This window comes from Dromaius novaehollandiae, chromosome 5 (genome assembly GCF_036370855.1).
Source record: "Dromaius novaehollandiae isolate bDroNov1 chromosome 5, bDroNov1.hap1, whole genome shotgun sequence".
Classification (NCBI taxonomy): domain Eukaryota; kingdom Metazoa; phylum Chordata; class Aves; order Casuariiformes; family Dromaiidae; genus Dromaius; species Dromaius novaehollandiae.
The window spans coordinates 42,704,646-42,721,119 of NC_088102.1; the positions used below are offsets into that span (position 1 = coordinate 42,704,646).

Sequence of the window (16,474 nt, forward strand, 5' to 3'; positions counted from 1 at the left end):
GTGAGCAGAGAGCCTGGCACTTGAAATGCACTGAGCTTTTCAATTGGTCTCAGGGAAGCTACTCTAACCTCTGCCAAGCCAGAGTCATCCATGGAGCCTGATTCTATCTCTGAATGCCTCTTTGCATGCATATTAAGTCTGTTTTATTTTTTATAATTATTCCAGCAGCACATAAAACATAGCACTTGACTGCAATTTTACATGTTCTCATTCTAGTAGAAAATAGTAGTTGTTCGCAGGCACAGATTTTTTTTTTAACTTCTTAATTCATATAATATCCTGGGGATTCTGAAGCTCCTAAGATTTTTGTACAGTGCTTCTTGAAATCTGAGAATCCACAATAGTCCTAAACTGCTACCAAAGTCAACAGAAATTTATAGCCTCCAGCATTTCAGTGAGGTAGGATGTTTTTAAATTTAGGCCTCCAATGTCAATGGCTTATGTGACAGGCGAGGCACAATATGGCCAATGAGCCAGAAAATTTTCACGTAGGTCAAAAGTCTGTTTGGAGCACAACATTAAAATATGCCACTTGTACTGCCTCTTTTGACAGAAGATCTAGAATTATCTAGATCTTATTAAAGATCTAAAATTAGATCTTCTTGGCCTAATTGACCAGGTAGAGTCCAGGCCGGAAGAGATGCATTCACTCACAGACTCCAGCTTCCAAGGACTGGGATCTTATGGAGGACTAGGTTTCAGATGGTGACCTATCCCATAAACATCTGTATGAATCAAGCCTCACTCACAGCCTACTGATGCAGCAGAGCATAAACCAGTAATGGTGCTTTCTCTGCAATATGTGCAATTTGTACTCTGCAATCTCTCCCCATACAATAGATACGTTGCAAAGTGGCAGAGACCCTTGCCTTGTATTATTCAAACACACTAATTGCTGATCTTTCCCAAAGTGTACTCACACACATAGCGAACACATTTGTCAGCCAAGTACTATCAAGCAAATTGTCAACCACGAGAAGCCAAAATGTCCCGTGACTTGCCTGCACCATTGCTGGGAACTGGAATGTTCATCCCACAGAGGAAATAATGTTGCCACACTTCCCCTCACCCTTCCCAAAAAGGTTTCACTCACATATATAAGAATCACACACACACACAAAAAAAAGATTTTGAAAATTCTGGGCTGATACCTCAGTTTATATGGCAGGACTTCACCTACACAGCTGTTTTGCTCCCATCTGGGTGCCCAGGCAGTCCAAAAATTGGGCAGGCTATGAAGTAGGAACCTAAGGCATGCAGCAAGCTGGAAGCAAAGGAATTGGGCAACAGCTGAAGGATATCTAAGGGGCAGCTCATTCAATTGCTGACTAACCTAGGGGATAGTACTGGTAACTGGGAGAAGTCAGCAGTGTCATGGGATCACAGAATGGTGGGTAGCCAGTGGAGCAGGCCAGGTGGGTTTGCAAGGTCTATGCCAGCATGACAACTTTCCAAGCAGGTTTCCATGAAGCTGGAGAACCAGCCAACCCAGCTGTACAGAATCCAGTCAACATTTTCAGAAGCAGAAGTGTTGCATCAGAAAATTTATGATTGGCTCTATTCGTCAGACATCAATTCCTCATGCATACTAAAACTGTGAATAGGAAGTACCTGTCTGTTGCTAACACACCTCATATTTCTTCCTCTTCCTCAGACTTGATACACAAACAGCTGGCAACATGGACAGATATGTGGAACATGGAATGCATTGTGCAACAACTGTGTGCTCTTGCTTACAGGAAAAATAGGAGAGAAGAAATGAGAATAAAAATGGTAATGCAGCCCCCTCCCCCCTTTTGAATACTCCTTGACTCTGTCATAGACTCTCTGTACATCTCAGGCAAGTTAGTGAACAATTTGCACAGTGAAATGAAAGCAGCTACAACTAGTTCACCTGGGAAACTGGAACATCTTAGGGGAAGACGAAGTAGAAATTCAAAGAATAATTATTATGATTCTATCTTTACAGAGTATTATAGGCCCTACTTCCAGATAACTATCATTAGAGGAAATCGGTTTTGGACACCTTTTCATTTATAAATCAAAACATCGTATATTGGTGCTATTAATATCCTGAGAAATTATATTTCCTAGTAAATATCTGAATCACGGAGACATCATTATACAGATGGTCCAGAGAGCACCAAAATATCCAGCAGCAATGGCATGGGTCAGAAACGTGTCTCATCCATTGAACACACACTTGAAGATGTTTTTTGTTCCACATAAGACATTGTCTAGCCTTATATGGCTCTGAATCAAGTTAAATGAATGGTTGTATTACATTATTACAAATGCAGCCTGCTGTTGTTCCCTTGTCTCCAGCAAAACAACTTTGAAGTCTGTGGGGAACAACCTAGGAGTCAGAAAGTTAATTAATGGTTTTACTTAGCATCAGAGACTGTCTGTGAAAAGTGGTGTCCAAAGCAGTTTAATTTTCATTCAATATACCCATGCACTAGAAAGTCTTAATAATGACTTCACTGGAATAAGTTATGGTGTCCATTGCAAAACCAAGAAACAAAGGTACTGTAAAGCTGACCAGTGCTTTCCTAAATGTGAACAGATGGTTATAGTTGTCTGTTAACAACTCCTTTTGTACTTTACATTTTGAAAGAAGAACAGTATGGATGAATGCATGGCAATTTATTTCAGCCACTACAGACATGAACATGTATTTGATTTCTTAATTCTAGTCTGGTAGTGACTATCCTAGCTTCACTTCCTTCCTCTTTACATGTCTCATCATCACCATTATGCAGCCTGTCTGTGTCAGGGCAGTATTTAACGTAAAACATATAGATGACCAAGCATCTCTGGATTTCTACTGCTAACTGGGTGATGCTAAGCACTTGAGTAGAATCCTCATCTCTTACAGCATGCTTCTCTGTCCCCCGCCACTCCAGACTATTCAGGGGAGCTAGCCAAAATTCAGCCAGTCAAAAATTGGTCTACAGTAAAATTCTGACATTTCAAAGTTGTTTGTTCTAACTGGAACAAAAAGATGCAGAGACATCTTCCTGATCTGCAGCTACTGATAATTTATTCCTCGTTTTTGTGATTAGACAGTATCAGCTTTTCTACTATTCATTTAGTTATCTTATGCACTCAGAAAGTCTAAAGCCTTGATCCTCTCCTGCACATATTCCTCTCATGAATAGTCTAACTGACACTAATAGGATAATTCACAGTTTAAATATGACCTTAGTGCTTAACAAACTGGTGCACAACTGAACAACAAAAGAAGGAACATTCAGAAAATATTTACCCAATCTCCCCTCCCTGCCCCCTATAAAAAACAAACATATCACATTTTATTTATAGACTTGATTATTGTTTAACTCTGGTCCTTCCACTTCTATTTTTTCATTTGTGTTTGCATTAGTGCTCATGTAATCTATTTAGACTGCGGGGGGGGGGGGGGGGGGGGTGAGCAAGATCTACAGCTTACCTGGGTACTTTTAGTGCATTTAGCAAAATGGGGCTCATTTCTCTGTTGACTTTTCTCACTGCTACAGTACCATAAATGACAATAGATTCTATTTCTGAAATAGATTCTATTTCTGCTTGAAAGCTGTATTTTCCCTCCTACACCTTCCTTTCACATTGTGACCCCTGACTTTTTTCTGAGCCTCCTCAACACATTTCCCTCCCACAAGATAGCTAAATTTAAATCAAGACTGGATGATTGTCTTTTATGTGTAGCTCCATCAGACATTAGAAGCTTGATTCAGGAATTACTGAGAGAAATGCATGCGCAGTGTAGGTCAGACTAAATAATCACGGTTGGCCCTCTTAGCTTTAAAATCTCTTTCTCTTCCATGCATCAAGCCTTCCTTTACATCACAGACATGCATTAAGAGTCTGTGGTTGACTGATATCTACAAGCAGTGATGATGGTCTATGTGCTATATAGAAAAGGTTGACATGAAGGCATGGGCTGTTCTCATTATTTCAAGGGATAGGGACTCTGTAGTTCAATGGTGTTAGAAACCAAATGCCCTTGGGACTCAAATATACTGTACCTTCAACAAATACGGAGTAACAGAGCTCTTCAGAAATTGCATTGTACAGAGTAACATGCAAGAGCTGTCTCAGAAGGAGCCATAGTTCCAGGGCTTAGGGTTCATAAGATCACACAGATAGGAAATAGATACCCTTCCCCTTCTTAACACCCTTCTTCGCTGAGCAAACATTTCGAAGGCAGTTCCTAGAGACAAAACTTGAGGGATTTCCTGAGCCAGTTTCTGCTTATTCATATTTCTATAGTAGAGGAACCAACCTTTCATTTGCATCTGATCTACGTCAGTGGGTTTCAGCCTTTCCTGTTTATAGTCAATACACCATCATGCCAGCGATGCCATTAGGATAATTATAGTTATGACAGAGCTCCCTCCCATAATACCAAGAGAAGTTTTGTGCATAGATAATGAGGTCAGCAATTTCCAAGATTCATGGAACAAGGACAAATGGCCTGATTTACTCCCAGGTTTGCCTGCACCTTCTTCTCCTACAGCAGACCTCATCTGCTTTGCTGAATTACTGTTCAGTGCTATCTTCTGCTTCAGGGTCTTTTTCCATTGTCATGTTCTACCCTCTGCAGAACTTCCCATCCTAGAGGCCACCATCAGTGCAGAAGTCAATGGAGTACTGTTTTGCTTAAAAAAATTGCAGAAGAAATGGGGAGGGGGGAAGGGGAGAAAACATAGGCTAAAATGATATCCAAGTAAGTGTTCCTACACAAACATTATTGAACAGACCACTAAGCTGTTAACCACATTTCAAGTCAGAAGAAGAAACATTGTATTACTGACAAACATGTTCTGGTCCTCCCAACCCAAAAGTGTATGCTGTTACTGTCCATTCAAGAGGGTCACATATCACAGGGCATGTCTGCTCTCCTCCAGCCTGTGAGCCCTGACAGTCCACATTTTGTTTAACACTCAGTCTCACATCACATTCCAGGCCAGACTAACACAGTTATTTCCAGACTAGTGTAGATATTTCCCTTCTGAGGACTCCAATACCCCAAACACAAGCTTTTCTTGAAACAATAGTTTTGTCAGATTTTTCCTTTCCTACATAAAATATGTGAATCTTTTCAACAGCCATTTCTTTGATTCATACCAATGCACCAAAACTGCTCACAAAGCCAGGCTTTGTAGATCCAGTGACTCTAAATGTGGTTTGACACCGCATTTAAACTGAGTATGGCCATGGTCGACAACCAGCCTCAAAATGGATATACTACAGGTGAACTCCTGGCCCCAGTAAAATCAGTGGCAAAACTGTCATTGAGAAATGTGCAGCTCAGAACAGTGCTGTCATTCTCAGCAGCTACCCAGGACGTAAACTCCACACAAGGCACAGCAGATGACTGACAAGAAGTGTTGTGACTGGCTAATGTCCTTGCAATAAAAACAAAGCACCATGTATTCCACATGGGTGGTAAGTCACTGCCAGAGTCAGTTATTTATCTCATCTGTGAAATCTTAATCTAACCTATGCAGACTATCAGGATGTTAGCATAAGGCCTGATACTCTAGGTTCACTCACCATTTTACAGAGGAAAGAGTACACACCAAAACTTATTGCTACATGAGATTTTGCAGTGTTGCAATACTCCCTAAGCCATAAATAATTTTCTTGGCTAAGGCTTACACAGAATCTGTACACAATTGTTTCTCTCAGTTGTTGCTATAGCTGTACATTATGAAACTCTTTAAGCACTCAACATATCAGCTTTTGACACAGCTCTCTTGAGCAGGTGTGTTGTGAAAAGCATTAGTCCAAACTAGTAGGGATTAAACAACATTCTGTGGGTCCCAGAAATTGCAATCTGTATTGCTCTGAGCTCCAAAAGGCCATGTCTCCTCTGGTCAGAAGGACTATGACTGAAGTGTAGGAAGAATCTGGCACCATTTTTAAGCCCTTTTTAAGGTAAAGCTTTCCATATAAGCACATTCCCAAATGCAAACATCTGGAAAATAAGCACCTCTGTGCTAAAAACATTTCTAATGCATTCCAGGGAGATACAAGGAGGCAGGAAACAGACATTTTGTATAAAATAGCTTCCTAAAACATTCCTATAGCAAAACACCTGTGACCTTGCCATTTTTGCTGAACCATCTCCTTAGGTAACATTAGGTAGCTGGTATACTTTGAAAACACAGAATTGCTAAAGGCTTTATTGCGAAAGGTTTTGATGCCTTAAGACACAGTGACACCGTGTGGCCAATTGCTTAGCCCCGGAAACTACACACTAATGGAAAGGGCAGCGTAGAATTTTCTCATTCTTCTTTTGCTTTATTAAATCTCGTTTAGGGATGTTCAGATGACATTGACTGCTGGATGTAAACCTAGACAGAAAAATATCATGGCTATCTGAATAGGTATATAAAAACACAGCCAATGACCATTTGGGATTTGAGAGGATATTCAACCGTCTAATGTTTGCAAAAGTGCCCAATGAAGATGCACCTGTAAGTTCAGCAAGTAAATATCCATAAGCACAGCTTGTACATGTGCAGGAAAGTCATATTCAGCTTGGTAGATGCAGATGACCACAAGAAGAAGATCTTTGATTCTATGTGTTTCCCCAAAAAGAACACCGAGCTAGCTATACATTAATTATGCGATAGCACCAGAAAAGATTGCAATTAATTTTAAATTCTTGCCTTGCTCTCATGGTTTGTTTGCCTTCCAATTACATGCAGATACCTCCATTTATTTTTACAGTCATTCCTGAGGTGAGCATTTAAATTCACAAGTGGGAATACTGCTGCTAGAAATATTCTCTGTTAAAGTTGTTAGCACTCTGCATTATATAATATGGTGACTGATGTGATGAATCATCACTCTCTAGCACAGTTGGTTTTTCCAAATTAAGTACTGCACATCCAAAAGACACTGCTCATGAAGAATGGTAAGAATGGGCAGATATCTTTGAGAGAGAGACACACAGAGAGAGAGACAGGCAAGTAAGCAGATGAAAACTGAATACAGATCATATATATCCCATAAGCAGAAAGAGAATGATGTATTAAATGAACTCTTTACAGAGAATATATTCACTCAGTACTACTATAAAAATGTTAATGTTCAATAAGAAATATGTATTTAAAGTAGGCTTCAGAATATGTTGCTATTAAGAGCAGAAAGGAAGGGAAAACATAAAAAACAACTCCCAGTTGCTTAGGCTTTGTAAAGTTCCATAAATTACACTTTTTGTATTGATTAGATAGATAACATGGTGGTGTCATTTTTTTAAGTATTGTACAGCCAGTGGGAAATTTATTTCAACATCATCACCGTGCAACTGAATTTGAATTAAATAGGTTAGTCTGAAAAGTGAAGTAACAGGTTTTTCACCAATACACACAATAGTTTAGAGCCCATGGAGTACCAGCTAGTCGGACACAGGTCTCAGCTTTTTTGAAACAAGAGGTTGAGGAATGGGAAGATTAAGGGGCTCTGCATTGACCTGATGCTTCAAATTATGATTAAACTTAAATGTCACCCTGAGTAGTGAGCTTATGCTGCCATCTTGTGACCTATAAATTTTACTTCTCTACAATGACAGCAAGTTCTCCTCTGGACTGGGAGCACGTCACCCTAGTATAAGGGGCAACGACTGTGCTTCGAGCTGCTGAGCCCTTCTCCATACTCAGACCCATGTTTTATCTTCTTCATTTTCTTACCTGTGACTCACTGGCTCCATCCTTCAGTGACACTGCCATTGCTCATTCCACTGTTGTCCATGGGACAGGACTGGGTAGGGACTGGAGGCAGCTCTGCAGAAGGGGTGAAAAACGTAGTTTACAGGAGGGAGGTTTTTGGAATAAAGGCTATACAAAGTCCATCTGCTGCCAACAAAATCATCCATATCGGAAAGCAAAACACAGGCTTAGCTAGCATTGGAATATTACAGTATATACTGAAAAAAGACATACTTTTCACAGCTGGGAAGGAGAATGATGATAAATGATTATACAGTTTTGCAAACTGATGATAAAACTTTCCTCTCCAGCTTTCCGAGTGCAATGCTTGTATATTTGTGGTACAATTTTTCTTGCTTAAAAAAATACATTATGATTGGCTATATTCTGAATCTAGAAGAGGGTTGTTCCATCTGGTCAAATGAAATGTAACAGCTGTATGTCAAAATGGTTATACTCTTCCTTTGAAACAATACAGACTTCAGCTGCAGGGACTGCTTACACAGAATTTTGCAGTATCAGAAAAAAGCTTAGTATAGCTGCAATCAGATCAAAAAGCAAGCTGGGAACCCCTCTGCGAGTATCCCCCCATTCCTTCCTTATACCGCAACTCCATGTGCTTCCATCAGTGTTCACTCCCAAGAGACTTCAGAAGTGAAAGACCCAGAACCAAACCTTGAAATACTCCCTATCTGAAATGCTTGTGCAAAGAAGGAAGGGGGACATATCCAGTTCAAGCAGGCTTGATAGCTCTGAGCTAACAAGACAGCTTCTCTGAGCCAGGATACATATTTGGGAAAGCCCATAGAAGGCCTTCTCAGCATGCCTGACTGGAGACAAATCCTCAGTCCTTCATTTTCACTACCAAAACTGCAGTCATCATTTTATACCCAAATCATTGAAAAAAAATTGCCAAAGTGATCCAAAGCATTCTGCATTTAGACTCTGATTACTGTTTGCAGGGTATATTGTATTTTCTTAATGACATGGCATAGGAGAATGAGGGTGTCCAATTAGCAATTGAAGGTAATGTTTGTCTGTTCCTTGTTTTTTGAGGAGGCTAATTGCATTGCATTAATTATATATATAGAACCTCAAGTCTCACATCTTTCTGAAGAGCCACCTTCTTATCCCTTCTTTAGAGCTGAAAGTGAATTCCATTTCTCATGACTAACTATTACATCTGCTCTGCAAAATCACAGCATACTATTTAAACAAACAGTAGATGAATTAAATCTTCTCATATCTGGTGGATCTTCTCATAAAGCTAGTCTCTAACAGGCTGTATCCAAGTGATAGAATGAAGTCTATTCTTTTCCCTTCTTTTCCAGCAAGCACCAACTGATACTAACGAAATACAGAGCATCAACCAGCCATCATTTTTCCTCTGCTGGGATAAGACAGTTAAAGGCAGATCTTGATGGCTCTCTCTGGGATAAATATTGCTTTCAACAGCACATACATAGACTTGATATACTCCTATACATACAAGTATAAATATGTTTCTATTCATACTTGCCTAATCTCTGCCTTTCACCACAGTCTCTTTTACAGCCATCTTCTTCCACAGCTGACAAAGTTTTTAACCTTTGTGCTGGTTTTGGATGATGTGTGTGCCTATGCAAAAGGTCGACATGAAGATAACGTGCCAGTGAAACTCCAAAGCAGCTCTTAGCCTACAGCTAGAATGGAATTTCAGTGCTGAGCAAACCTAATCTCTGCATAGAGAAATGATTTAGCCTGTGTCCATAAGGTCCCCATATTGCTCCACTAATGACTTCATAACTGTCTGGTAATCATGATTCTATAATATGGAAAGAGGAAAAATGAATCTCTATACTCACTGGGCATTCATTTCTGTAAGATGCTGATCACTCTGTCACCAATCTCATATTTTACACATGTAAAAAGGTCCAGTGATTTAAATTGGGAGCCTTTCAGCAAGCATGAGATCTGGTCTTATAGTAGATTCATGGTCAAAAATCCTAGTGATGGTGTTCAAGACTTCACCTGATGAAATGAAACAAGAAGTCTTCAGGGCACACTGACAGTGCTAAAGAGATGGTCTGTCTCCTCTGGGAAAGGGGAGGAAAACACATTTATGAGAGCAGGAGGTGTTCTGTTGTCAGATACCCATTATGAATCCAGACTAATGTTCACGGATTGCTAGTGTGGTTTGCACAATGGTGGTAAGCCAACGGTATACTGGACATCCATAGCTGGAAAGGACACATCCTCTCTCTCAGGTAATCAAACTAAATCCACATATGGAAATGTGCAGTCACATATTAGTGCTGCAAGTAAGAAAGTGTCCTGTTTCCCTTATCATGGCAGCATTTGTATCTCCCTGTTCTGAAAGCCCAGCTTCACACATACAGATATTTTCTTCTCAGATAAAATCCACCTCTGCAACAACAGCTTGCACCAGCCCTGCCTTTTCTCCTGTATTTCCCAAGGAGGGCTTAACATCTGCTTCCATAAGCACTGAGTGAGCTCCTCTTTCCTGAAGCAAATACCACTTTTAAATCTTTCTCAGATATTCTCCTCTCCATAACAGGAAATCAGCAAGTTTAAAATGTCTACCACCATCCTCTTCCTTCCCTGGTATATTCTGCTCCCAGAAATGGATTCAGCTTGCCAGCAGCAGTCCAGACAACCAGCAGACTCACAAAGACGACATGAATCCATATCAGTGTTAACTCAAATATGTTGCAATTTGAGAACCTGCTAACTTAGACTAAAGCCCGAGAGCTGACAGTGTCTTTCCTTTCAACCTGCATCATCACAATAATCTGGTCATATATATTACAGTAACAGATGCAGAACTCATTTAACCAACTTTGTGAACAATGAGAGCTCAGGCTAAAGTCAGTCTTCTTCTTATGAGAGACATGAGGAAAGAAAGAAAGGCAGAATTCAGAAAACCTAACAGAGTGAAATAGGCTAAAATGGAGAATAAAACAGAGGCACTATGGACAAAGGAGGGATAAACAACAAAAGCTCGGGCTTCTGGGTGCCCTGGAGGCAGCAGCAGAAGAGCATGGTGGTTTGGTCACATATTCTGTGGCTGTTACCCAGATGTGAATGTAGGTACGTACTGTCCCTGGCCTGCAGAATTTAGAGCTGTCTGAAGGTGCTGCACAATTGCCAGCCAAGCAGAGTGCTGCCAGATCTAAGAAGTTCATCAAAACATCTGCTGTTTCAGTGAAACATTTCTGAATGATAAATGACTTTTGAGAAACCAGAACTCAACCGGGGGGGGGGGGGGGGGGGGGAAGGAAAAAAAAAGAAGAAAAGGAAGATCTGTTTGGAGGTACATGACCTGACACTATCGCTTTCGGAGGCATCAAAAGAATGAAAAACAGTTTAAACAGGAAGCTTTCAGTTTTCACACTTCTTCAATGAACACATAAAATACATGAAAAAATTTGCAAAGGAAAAAGCTTTCCTGATTTCCTTACCTTGCATGGAATCTTGCAATGGAGAACTCAGGACCCCAGCTAGGAGATACTGTCCTTACAGGGCATAGATACTCATCTGCTTCCCAGAAAAATTACATTCTGCCCCATTATACTAAGTCACCTTCCAGCTAGAACCTCCTTAATTCTGTGATCCGTGCTTGCTTTGACCCATGAAGAGATCACTCCCTACTTGTTATGTGTAGCAGAAGGGTCTGTCTTCCAGGAATGCCATCTCATCAGGAGAATTTTGCACCATTCTGCAAACAGAATAACAAGAAAGTAGCTGAGATATGCACAGGCATTAGTCAAGTCATGACTATAGGTACAATGATTTAGCTTGAACAGCTGGCTAGGAGGTCATAAAAGAAATGTATTTTACTACGTGAGTGCTAGATGAAATGACTCTGGCAAAACTTGGCTAAGAGTTGGAACAGCCGCAGAGCATACATAAGATTTATGAGACTAGACTCTGGATTCTTTCCTGAGCCCAGGAAATTGCATTCCTTTGAGGTCTGGACAGATGTTCATTGATAATGCAAAATTATGCTCTTTTGCATGGAGACGAAAAGGAAGGTAGAAGCACTGGAAAGCCAAATAGCCTTAAGTGGATAACTGAAAGGAATGAAGGATAGTAAATTACCATTCTAAAAAACTGTACTCTCCTCACAACCCACAGGAAGGGATGACTTGCACATGCAAAGGACAGGGAGCAAGTGATTCTCCATGATCTTAACAATTAAAGCTACTTTGCTTGAATTTGTAAATCAGAAAGTAGAGTGGTATTGTCTGTACTAGGCCATTACTGACCTGTGCATATTATCTGTTGTATGACTAGTCAGGAAGACATAAATGATGAAGAAAAAAACCCCACAAAGCAAACAGACCAGATATAAAATGAAGAAGAAAGAGGAGACAGCTCTGGTCTAAGTATCACCAAACTCTCAAAGAACCAGCAGAAAATGTTTGCACATTGGTAACTTTCACAGGGACAGAGGTAACCCCAAGGGATAAAATTAGGAAGGAGGCGGCTCAAGTTGAGGATCTTTACCCATACACATAGAGTTAATTGTAGAGGAGATCCTTTCTGAGGACCCTGGCTTAAATACGTGTCACAAATAACTGCAACAGCACAGACACTATACACAACAGTGGCAGTTTGACGGGTGTGTTGGACTGAGGGAGAAAAGCTATCTTAGACTCTTCTTTTTCTGAAAGAACTATTCCCAGCTGGCTGCAAACTTCCTCACACCATCTGAGCAGCCTTTGTGACACTGATGCTTTGGAGCTGTCAGGCACTTGCACCTTCCAAGATCACAGCGTTCTCTGAGGCCTGAAAAGCTGAAAAGGCCATGTCAGGAGATGAATGGGGGTGGCTTTTTCTGAGCAGTGGTTTGCTAGTGGACAGTGGTTCTTCAGGCTCTGTAGCAGGCAGGTAGTTGTCAGAGACAATTAAAAAAAAATGTTATGCTTTTCTTTGGTCTTCTTTCCCCCTCTTCTGGGTATAACATTCCAGATCCATTAGGGGAAAATACAGAAAGGGCACAGAAAGATCCTACGGAAACTAAATAAAAGAAAGACTAACTTTGCATTATATGAGCTGTCAAATAATGGCTGATGAAAAATAAGCTTTCATCTCACAAATAAATAGCAAGATTTCAAAATCTGAATGTGGAATAAAAATCAAGACTTTTCTGAAGCCCCCCCTTAACCACACATGCCACATCAGTCAATCTGTTGATCAAAACACTAGTTTGGGAAGTGGGAGAACCAAACAGGCAGAACAGAGATATGAGTCTTCACCTCCTCCATCCCCATGGAGAACCCCAACTTTTAGGTCAATGGCTATTTCAAGGAGGCTTTTACCTCCTTTCTGTAAGAGAACCAAAAAAGACAAAGAGTTAGGCAATTAAGTGCTAATCTTTTCGACAGTGGGAAAAAAATGATTTTTTTAATACTTCTTTTTCTCATCACTCTCCAGCAGCTAGAGAACAAAGGACTATGTTAGATGTGTTATTTTCATGTCTGACTAAGGACTGGAAAAATTGAGTGGAATAAAAAAGAAGTCAAGTAAGTAGAACTTGTTCACTTGTTTTTTACATCAACCTCAAAGCAACAGATCAAGAGATTTCTACAACCCTTCACTAGAGCCTAATGATGGAAAACAGTTATTACCTCTTCAGAAAAGCAATAGTTGTCAATTTCCCAAGACAGTAACTGTACTAATAATAACTGACTGCAAAACCACTTAGTTATAAAATACATATTTCAGTGACTTGTTTCTAAGTAAGTATTGTGTCCTGTGGTAGTCAGAGATATTGTCATTGTCTTCCAGAGAAAATTGAATTCAGCTTGTAGTTGAGCAATTGGCATCTTGTAACCATACTTTCTCTACTAATCACAGATCACATAGCAGTTACTGTACCCTCTATTCTGTCACTACACGTTGAAAGTGACCACCTGGTTGCGACCTGGGCCATCTTTTTTTCATCTGCATATATATGTTTTCTGGCAAAAGGAGATTTCAGGACTCTAATGCGGTCCCTACATTCTACTAAAAACACGTAAGTAATTACAAAGCAATTTTTTTAATCTTCTATTTTTCCTTTTCTTTTCACTCTCCATTCCTTCCCCACTTTCCAACACACATACATATACAGCCACACATACCCCACACACAGACTCACACTATTCTTTTTATCCAAAGCTTGAAATTTAATTTAAAATCTGATATTGCTTGAATTTGCTTTTTCTTTTTTATAACTGTGCAATTTATAGCTCTACTGCACTTGATTTTTGCTTTGGTTTTGGTTAACAGAGCTGTGACTTTGGTTTCAGGTATTGCACTTAATGAAATTGCACTGCATGTAGTGCACGAGAATGAAATATATCTACATATTTCCCCTTCATAAAGTAGTAACCAGTAAAAAAAATTTGTGAGATAGTAGCAGGCAACAGGGCTTTTTAATGGATCACGTCTAAAAAGCCATCATGTTTGAGCTGCACAGTACTCTCTTTCACAGAGCTGAAGGATGATGATAAAATGCTGATGATAAGCAGTATTGGAAATCATTGGCAAGAGTGTAATAAGCAGTAAATCAATGACTACAGGCTAAAGACATTGATCTTTCACTGGTACAAGAGCCATGAACACATCTCTGAAGTAACTGAGACTGAGGAGAAGAGCTCCTGTAGGATCTATGATAGGAATATTACCATGGCAATCATAATCAGACATTGTCATACAGTCAAAATTTTAACAATATGACTTTCACAGTGAGTTTTGATGTAAAAGGTCATGAGGCAAAATCCTGTCCCTTATGAAATCCAGGGATGTTTGAAATAACTACCCTTCCTTTTCTATGAGAAATACTACTGAGGAGTCAAATGCAGTGATTTTCTGTAGGACATCCTTTTGCCCTTTCTCCTGTGTTTTTATAAAGCAATGGAAGTCATTTCTAGGGAGACTTGGACTGTGATATCTTGTCTGATGAGAAGGGTAGCAATAAGCCAGTACACCAAAAGGAGTATCTGCCAGAAATCAGCCTCACATCTACTTTTTCAAGCATCACCTTTAGTCCTGTTCTAGTACAAGCCCACTGAAACTACACTGTGACAGGGTCTCATGCAGCTGTTAGAAGTCTCTTATCACCTCAAAGCAAGCTTTGGGTTTTGCTCTGTACCACTGTGCATTCAACATTACTGACAGATTTGGATGGAAGGACCACTTGGGTGGCATGTATAGGTTCACTCACTGCCAATTGCCAATGGCTTGTCCTGGATTTGTAAATCTTCAGTTGGGAAATAAGCTGATTGATGGAGTTTTAGTGACAAAATGCAGGATCTGAGTGTTAGTCTTTCATATTATTACTACTTTCTTTGTGTCAGGTATTTTAGTTATCCTCTAATCAAGGTCTGGTAAAAAGCATTTTAATATCAGGATCGTGGTGCACAGAGAAGAATACATGTTGGCTTTACGACACAGATGGTATTTCTAGACACTCAGATCTCTCATCAATAGTGACCAGTATCTGCAAACAGAACAATGCACAAATAAGAACTGGCATCTCCACTGAACTACAGTAAATTTTAATTAATCAACGAACCTCTTCCACCACTTAGTTTTATTTTCACTTGCACCTAACTTCCACAGCACTCATGATTAAAACCCTCCTGAAGATGTCCGTAAGATGCCCCAACCCTCCACAGAATTATTTACCTACTAGATCAAGGGTAGTATATTTTCAAAACTCTCCTAGTTTCTCTCAGAGTGGAATCTGTGTCTTCTTCCCCAAAATATTTCAGTTACACTATGCACTTTTTTCTTCTAAAAGGTATCTTTCCTGAACCACTACTTTAACATAACTGACTAAAACTGTCATTCACAGACGCCAAAATATGAGAGCTGCCTGGTTAAACTTCTCTCTCGGTTTCCATGAAAGATTATGCCTAAGAAATGTATACATCCCAGAAGACAGTAGGAGACACCACATTCCCTCCTGAGGTATTGACACATTTGCTTAAGGAATTCAGAGTTTCCTGTCCCTGTTCTGCCAACTGCTGGTACAGTTAGCATTCAGTAGAGCATGGATATAATGCATGAGTGGTGTGTATCATTTCAAATAATAAACAATCACATGTTTAACCCCTAATGAACCAGCTTTTCTATTTCAGGTAAATGATACTTTATACTGGGGAAGGAAAGTCTGAATATGCCATTTCTTACAATTGCAGAAAAAATGGAGGGGGCCCCCACAGTCACCTTGTCCAAACTCCTGATCAAACCAGGGCTAACTTCCAAAGTTAGGTGACACTGCTCAGGGCCTCGTTCAGTCAGAAATTCTCAAGTATGGCAATTCTGCAGTCTCTCTGGGCACCTCTTCCAGTGCTTAACCATTCTCAACCTAAAGAATTTTTCTCCCTACAACCAGTCTTATTTTCCCATGTTGCAATTTGTGACCTTTCACTGTACATTTCCTACTAATTAAATAGAGCACACTGAGTCTGTACCACTTACTTTTAGTTTGAATATGTTTTTTTTTCTCCAATAGCTTCTCAGGCTAGCTGCTGTCAGTGGCTTAGTAAGTCGAACTCTGTCTCAAGGCTTGACTGTTTTGCCTACCTGCAGGTCCAGCCTACAAACTGGATGGAGTAGTTCTCCAACCACTCTCCCCACCAGAATATCTATGAGTGTTCAGCAGCCACCACATGCAAATTATTGCACAAAAGATGATCAGATATTCAGCTGGAATCTCTGAGATACCTGATCTTTCTTGTTTAGAGCTTCAAATGCTGTAA

General features: G+C 40.0%; 1 protein-coding gene across 1 annotated transcript in view; it reads right to left on the reverse strand.

Annotated features, from left to right (window-relative positions):
• PLA2G4B (phospholipase A2 group IVB) overlaps positions 1–16,474 on the reverse strand; it is a 69,719-nt gene that overhangs the window by 41,147 nt on the left and 12,098 nt on the right. Inside the window, exons 4-6 of the mRNA XM_064512599.1 lie at positions 11,180–11,436; positions 9,563–9,728; positions 7,701–7,793 (exon numbers count right to left, since the gene is read on the reverse strand). The gene's annotated coding sequence lies outside the window, so the exon portion shown is untranslated. The remainder of the gene's footprint in view (positions 1–7,700; positions 7,794–9,562; positions 9,729–11,179; positions 11,437–16,474) is intronic.